The sequence below is a fragment of the Octopus bimaculoides genome, chromosome 1 (assembly GCF_001194135.2).
Source record: "Octopus bimaculoides isolate UCB-OBI-ISO-001 chromosome 1, ASM119413v2, whole genome shotgun sequence".
Lineage (NCBI taxonomy): Eukaryota > Metazoa > Mollusca > Cephalopoda > Octopoda > Octopodidae > Octopus > Octopus bimaculoides.
In genome coordinates this window covers 57,802,272-57,809,380 of record NC_068981.1, presented here as the reverse complement: position 1 = coordinate 57,809,380, position 7,109 = coordinate 57,802,272, and the positions used below count along the sequence as shown (strand labels likewise).

At 36.6% G+C, this 7,109-nt stretch overlaps 1 protein-coding gene across 1 annotated transcript in view; it reads left to right on the top strand.

Moving 5' to 3' along the window:
* Window positions 1-1,539: 1,539 nt before the first annotated feature.
* LOC106869155 (alpha-aminoadipic semialdehyde synthase, mitochondrial) overlaps window positions 1,540-7,109 on the top strand; it is a 101,852-nt gene continuing 96,282 nt past the window's right edge. Inside the window, exon 1 of the mRNA XM_014914763.2 lies at window positions 1,540-1,906. The gene's annotated coding sequence lies outside the window, so the exon portion shown is untranslated. The remainder of the gene's footprint in view (window positions 1,907-7,109) is intronic.

The window sequence follows — 7,109 nt, the reverse complement described above, 5'->3', positions numbered from 1 at the left end:
CTACCCAGTAGGAAAAGTAAGAAGAAGGAGAAGAGATAGAGCTAGAGAGAAAGATAGAGAGAGAAAGAGAGAGAGAGAGAGAGAGAGAGAGAGAGAGAGAGAGAGAGAGAGAGAGTAGGTGAGAGAGAAATAGGTGGTGCTAGAGATGTATCAGTAGAGAGGGACATACCCACAAGGTACAGTGAAGGTGAATATAAAGGGGATAAATGGAGGTGTTTCATAAAAGTGTGAGGAGAGATGTTTAGTTATGGAGAAAAGGTGACCTTCCATCTGAACAAGTCTTTATTCATGATTTGTGTCATGTCATTAATGCATTCACATTATTTTGCATTTTTGTCAATAAAATTCCTTCAGACAAATTTATCAAATTTATTCTTTTATTCTGTCACTGTTTTTGGTTATTGGATTCCTGGTCCCAATATGTGGGGAATGGGAAAGTAAAGGAAGAGAAAACAATGATAACGTCTGCACAGGAGTGAACATTGTAAGAGATGGCAGCAAACAAATTGCTAATGTACAGATAAGAGTATTATGAGAGATAATCAAACGTTGGGGACACAAGAGTTGATAGATTATCTGCCAGGGAAAGCTCTATAATGTCCACTCTGAGCTAAACTCTGAGAGGAAGCTTCTGATTCAAAAGACAAAAGACAATTAGAGTCCATAAATGGACAACTTAACTAAGGGAGTTTTGTGCTAGACATGTTTGCTATTGTTTGATTGGCAGAATTGTTTGTGTGTAGGACAAAGAAAGTATTCAAAATGATTGAGTTGTTAATTTATGTGGTCCAAATTCAAAGCAATATCTAATATTTGATTGCCCTTTTTGAACAAATACATTGTTTCAATTTATCTCACAAAAGGAAATAGATATCAAGATCCCCTGGAAAAGCTACCAGTTATAAACTATCATCCTAACCAAGAAGTAATTTGGTTTTTATCTGCTTAAAGTGACACAGATGAGAATTAAACACTTCACTCTGTTCCTTGTGATTTGTTCAAGGAGCCACTTTTCAATGAATCAGCCTGAATACTGGCTAACATGCACACTCTCCAATAAATTAATTGAATAGAAGAATGGAAGACAAGCATTTAATTGTCCAAAATTACCTACTCTTACATTTCATATGCAAACAGCTAACTATGAAAAAACTATTTAACTCCTGTTAGAATGAAAAACATTTGGACTATGGCAAAAATAAAACATATCAAAACATGAGGAGAGGGTATTCAATACTCAGGTGGTTGTATCTGTCAATATTTGAAATGATTCTGTCACTGCTTTTAAATTAAATATGTATGATATAATTTATGTATTTATTTATCTATCTATTTTTGTCAACATGAACTCACTGTAATTTAGATAACTACAAATGTGTTGAGTCACATGTTGAACTTTAGAAAAGTTTATATATATTTTTTATATGTGCTTATATTTTAAAAAAACCCCCAAAACTTAAAGGTTACTGCTTAACCCATTTCATAACAACTATATTAGTTCTTAATAAGATCAGATATTTTACATCAGCCCACTTAGTTCTCCATTGCATCTCTGTGTCACTTTATTCTTCTTCTGAACATAATCAGAACAAAGCAATACAATGCTTGTTACTAACACATAGCAATTTGTACTTCCCAATATGGACTTTGCAAACAGCGACATCTTGACAATAGGTTTCAGAATCGAGTACCACCAACTCCACCACCACCATCAGTTGGGCCTTCTCCAATTGAAGCAGCAACACACATGTACACATACTCAAATGGGATCAGTGTGTATGTTTCCACAAGGACTATTTTGAAGGGGATGATTCCTGAATATCATTAATACAGGAAATGGATTACTTACTGGAGTACTGATACATCTATTCTTAGGCTTGGTTCAGGAACATTCTTATATCACCTTGTATGTTAACTTTTATATTACTTTATTTATTCTGTCTCATATACGTTCTTATATCTACTTTGTTCTGTCTTATTTATATCATTCTGCCTTCTATATATGTGTATATGTCATTATTCAGTTTTATTTCAAGATTTCTTGCCAATAGAGAAAGATCTGGTTTCTAATCTAGATCCAAGGCTCCTACATTGAAATTTCAACACCAACAGTGTATTTTTGTATGTATCAATGTATATGTGCAGACTTGTATGTTTTGCTTTATGTATGTATGTGTGTATGTATGAATGGATGATTTTTCTTTGAGCTTGATTTAAGTCAGCTGCTAACAAAGCAACAAAACTTTTTGAGTTAAGAGAGTTCCCAGTGTTTGTAAATATATGGTTAAGTTGGTGTGTTGGTTGAACTGTTGATGCATACATCCAAGTGTGTGCAATCTATTCACATAAGAATCTCACGTGGAGAATTTTTGGAATGTCTTACAAATCTTCACAGTGCCACTAATAGATTGGATTTGGAGAATCCACATTAGTTTGATTTGCTCTTTTTCTGTGAAACTGAGTATTTCTAGGTTTTTGTGCAAATGTGTTGGTACATAACCTAATGCACCTATGATGATAGGCACAAATGAGAATTCATAGACGGGGTACAAGATCTGTAAGTTCCACATTAATTCACTATAAATGTTACCTTTTCTTGGACTTTTGATTGTACAAGGTGAAGTCAAAACTTATCTGCACTTTTGCCATAACATATCTTTATTATTGTCACACTGCCTTCTGTGCGTGCATGCTTATAGTTGGTACTACTGTGGTCATATGATCAAAGTTTGGACCTGATCGTGCCATTTTTCTTTCTGGCTTTACAGTGTAAGCATGGCCATTCCTCTAGCAATGTGCACCAAAGAAGAACAAAGAGTAGTGATCTGATTTCTCTGGTTGGAAGGTGTGTCAAGTGCTGAAATTCATTGGAGGCTTTTAGCACAATATGGGACTGTGCACTACCACATAGAAGTGTGTATGAGTGGATCAAGTTACAATCAAAGAGGTAGCTTGTTCTCTGCAGATTGTCATCCACAAAAAAGTCTGTGCAAGATGGGCACCAAGAGAGCCTACTGCAGAGCATAATGAAAGGAAAACTATGCAGCCAATTAAAATATTGTAGAGACCGTGTTTTATGACTGCTATAGCCTACACTGGATAAAGATGTTCGATTGAGGATGTAATGGAATGTGATGGGGTGTAATGGAACGTATCAAGTTCTAATTCATTTGTTATATGTTGTGCACTGTAATAGGTTCTTCAGACATTTCATTCATTCCTTCCTTCATTCATTCATTCATACATACATACATACATACATACATACATACATACATACATACATACATGCATGCATGCATGCATACATACATACATCAAGTTATAATCGAAGAGGTAGCTTGTTCTCTGCAGATTAGTCACGGTTCTGCTTATCAAGTCATCCACAGTGAACTTGGCTTCCATAAAGTCTATGCAAGATGGGCGCCAAAAGAGCCTACTGGAGAGCACAAGCATAAATGTCTTGAGATCTGCCAATGTTTACTTGATCACTACAACATTGAGGGTGAAGAATTTTTGAGCAGAATAGTCACAGGAGATAAAACGTGGGTCATTATGAGGTAGAATCCAAACGATAGTGCGTGGAGGAGAAACATTCTGGATTGCCAGCAACAAAAACATTCAAGACTCACTCTTCTGCAGGAAAGGTGATGCTAACCCATTTTTGGGACTCAAAAGGGCCTATACTGGAAGACTACTTGGAAAAGGGGTGTACGATCAACAGTGCAAGATACAGTGCTTTGCTGGTCAACAAACTGAAGCCAGCAATTCACATCAAGTGCCAAAGCCTATTGCCAAAGATAGTCTTGTTGCTCCATGACAATGCACACCCACACACAGCCACCCACACCGTTGAAACCATTAATCAATTAGGTTCTGAGGAGCTGGAACACCCTGCCTACAGCCCAGATCTTGCCCCTTCCAACTATCAGATTCTTGGACTGCTCAAAGATGGTTTGCAAGGTTGTTGATTTCCTATGGATGATGTAAAGGAAGCAGTGCATAAATGGTTGCATGACCAACCTTCTTCTTGGAGAGAATACACAAGCTTGTGGACTGCTGGACCAAGTGCGTTGAAAAGAAAGGAGACTATATAGAAAAATGACGTACTTGTTTATCCCCTTCTTTTGTGTATATACATTGAAAAAACAAGACTGTGTATAATTTTCAACTCTCCCTCATACATTCATATTTCCTGGGCAGCTGACCTCTACAACAGTACAGGAATTTTTTTCCCTGTCCCATAGAACAATACCACATTTGTTATGTTTGCACTGAATTGATGTTTTTATTGTGGTGTTCCACCAGTTTTTTAATGTGTGAATACCTGCTGGTTCTGAATGTCTTTGATGTGTATGTCAAGGCACTCCTTCCTGCAGATTGCATTGTAAGTAGTCTTTGCAACTATACCATGCTTCAGGAGCAGGTAGTATGTATGTATGTATGTATGTATGTATGTATGTATGTATGTATGTATGTATGTATGTATGTATGTATGTATGTGTGTGTATGTATGTATGTGTGTGTATGTATGTATGTATGTATGTATGTATGTATGTATGCATGTATGTATGTATGTGTATGTGTGTGTATGTATGTATGTATGTATGTATGTATGTAAGAGTAAGGACAAGGTAAAATTACTTCCTGCTTTTATAGCAAGTTGGTGCAGGTAGTTTATACTGTCTCCCTCTGACTTTTAGTTCATGCAATTGAAAAAAAAAACGCATTATTTATGGGACCCAATGTCAACATAGTTCTTTGATCCTCATAATACTTCTGAAGAAGTACTGAAGCATAAGAATTGCATAGAAATTATTTTTATTCTTTTGATGTGTTATTCATGACTTCTTTGCACGAGTTTACTGCGACAAATGCATAAGGAAAGGAAGACTATGCAGCCAATCAAAATATTGTAGAGACAGTGCAACCGTGTTTTATGACTGCTATAGCCTACGCTGGATAAAGATGTTCGATTGAGGATGTAATGGAGTGTGATAGGGTATAATGGAATGTATCAAGTTCTAATTCATTTGTTATATGTTGTGCACTGTAATAGGTTTTTCAAAGACATTTCATTCCTTCATTCATTCATTCATTCATACATACATACATACAAACATACATACATACATACATACATACATACATACAAATATACATACTTACAAACATACACACACACACACACATACACACACACACACACACACACACACACACAGATATGACAGTAGTAAATAGACACCTTTATAATCATTAAAATTTATTTTAATCTGAAATTATACATTCAAATTATTTATTAATTATTATATTGTGAATATCTAATATTTAGTAGACACATCTGTTGTATTTTTCAATGCAAGGACCTTATTCGGCATGCTACTGATCAGATGATGAATATTCTCTTGGGGAATTTCTTGTCAAGTTTCATGCAGTAATCTCAAAAGATCTGGATTTGGGGATGCTTTCTTGTTTTTTTTACAAAGTGCCCTGTCCATTATTCCCCAGAGGTGCTCAATAGGGTTCATATCTGGTAACTGGCTTGACCATGGAAGCTTTTTAATACCATTCTCTTCCAACCAATCTTGGGTCTTTTTAGTCAGGTGACAAGGAGCTCCATCTTCTATAAATAAAGAGTTTTCTTTAATCCTTTCACCACAGGGGAAGATTGGAAGGAGTCCTTTCTGCAATATGGACACATATGTGTCTAAGTTTATGCTTCCCTCACACTCCACTAGTTCTGATTGACCATTGCTCCCCAGACCATTACAGAATAGTTGCCATGTTTCATTGTTGGCTGCAATCTTTTCGTTTCAAATTCTTGATCACAGAGTCTCTGGATCCACATTTGACCTCTGTCAGAAAATAAAGTAAATCTGGACTCAGAGAATATGGCAGTGTCCCAAAATGCTAGTGGCCTCTCCACCATTTCACTGGTCCAATCTATTCTCTGCTTGATATTGGCTGGGTGATGATCTTGCTTCCTTCTTGCAGCTCTGTCATAGTAGCCAAGTCTGTAGAGATACTTGACAGCTGTTCTGGGACTGACATCAACTTCTTCTGCTATGTCAGAGGCCTTGCAATGAGGCCTCTACACTTTTCTTAGCAAAGCGAAGGATCCTGTCAGAGGACCCTGGTCAACCTGAGCAAGGTGATATTGACTCCTCCTCCTCTCTGGTGAATTACCCCATCATTCTATTAACTGTAGAAAGCAGGATGCCAAGGTTTCCTACGATTTTATGCTGATTAAGTCCACTTTCAGATTGACCCATAATATGGCCTCTTTGAAATTCGGACTGTTCCAAGGCTTCTTTTGTATGTAGCATGATTAAATAGTCACATATAGAACCTGAAAAATGAAAATGCCAATTAACAAAAAATATAAACCTTTGCAAATTAAAATAAATATAAAACAATGTTTTATGGGATGTCTATTTACTTTTGTCATGTCTGTGTACATACATGCATACATACATAAATACATACATACATACATGCATACATGCATACATGCATACATGCATACATGCATACATAGATACATACATACACACACGCACACACATACATACGTGCATGCATGCATATATACATACATACATACATGTATACATAGATACATACATACATACATACACACATACATACATACATACATACATACATACACATGCACGCACACATATACGTAGCCATGACTACCTATATCATCATTGTCATCATTTAACGTCTGTTTTCCATGCTGGCCTGGGTTGGATGGTTTGACCATAGTTGGTAAGGCCAGAGGCTTCACCAGACTCCATTGTCTGTTCTAACATGGTTTCTGTGGCTGGATATCTCTCTTAACACCAACCACTTTGCAGTGTGTACTGAGTGCTTTTTATGTGGGACCATTGCAATGCTTTTAACATAGCACCAGTATGAGTGTTTTATTTGTGGCAGCAGCACCAGTGTTCTTAATATGACACCAGCACGAGTGCTTTTTATGTAGCACTAGCACTGGTATCAATTCTTCTGTGGTGGACAGGTCTTCTTGAGTACAGAAAATTGCCAGATATCTTGGTCCTTTGTCATCACAATATCTTGAGACCAACCTTCAACACTTT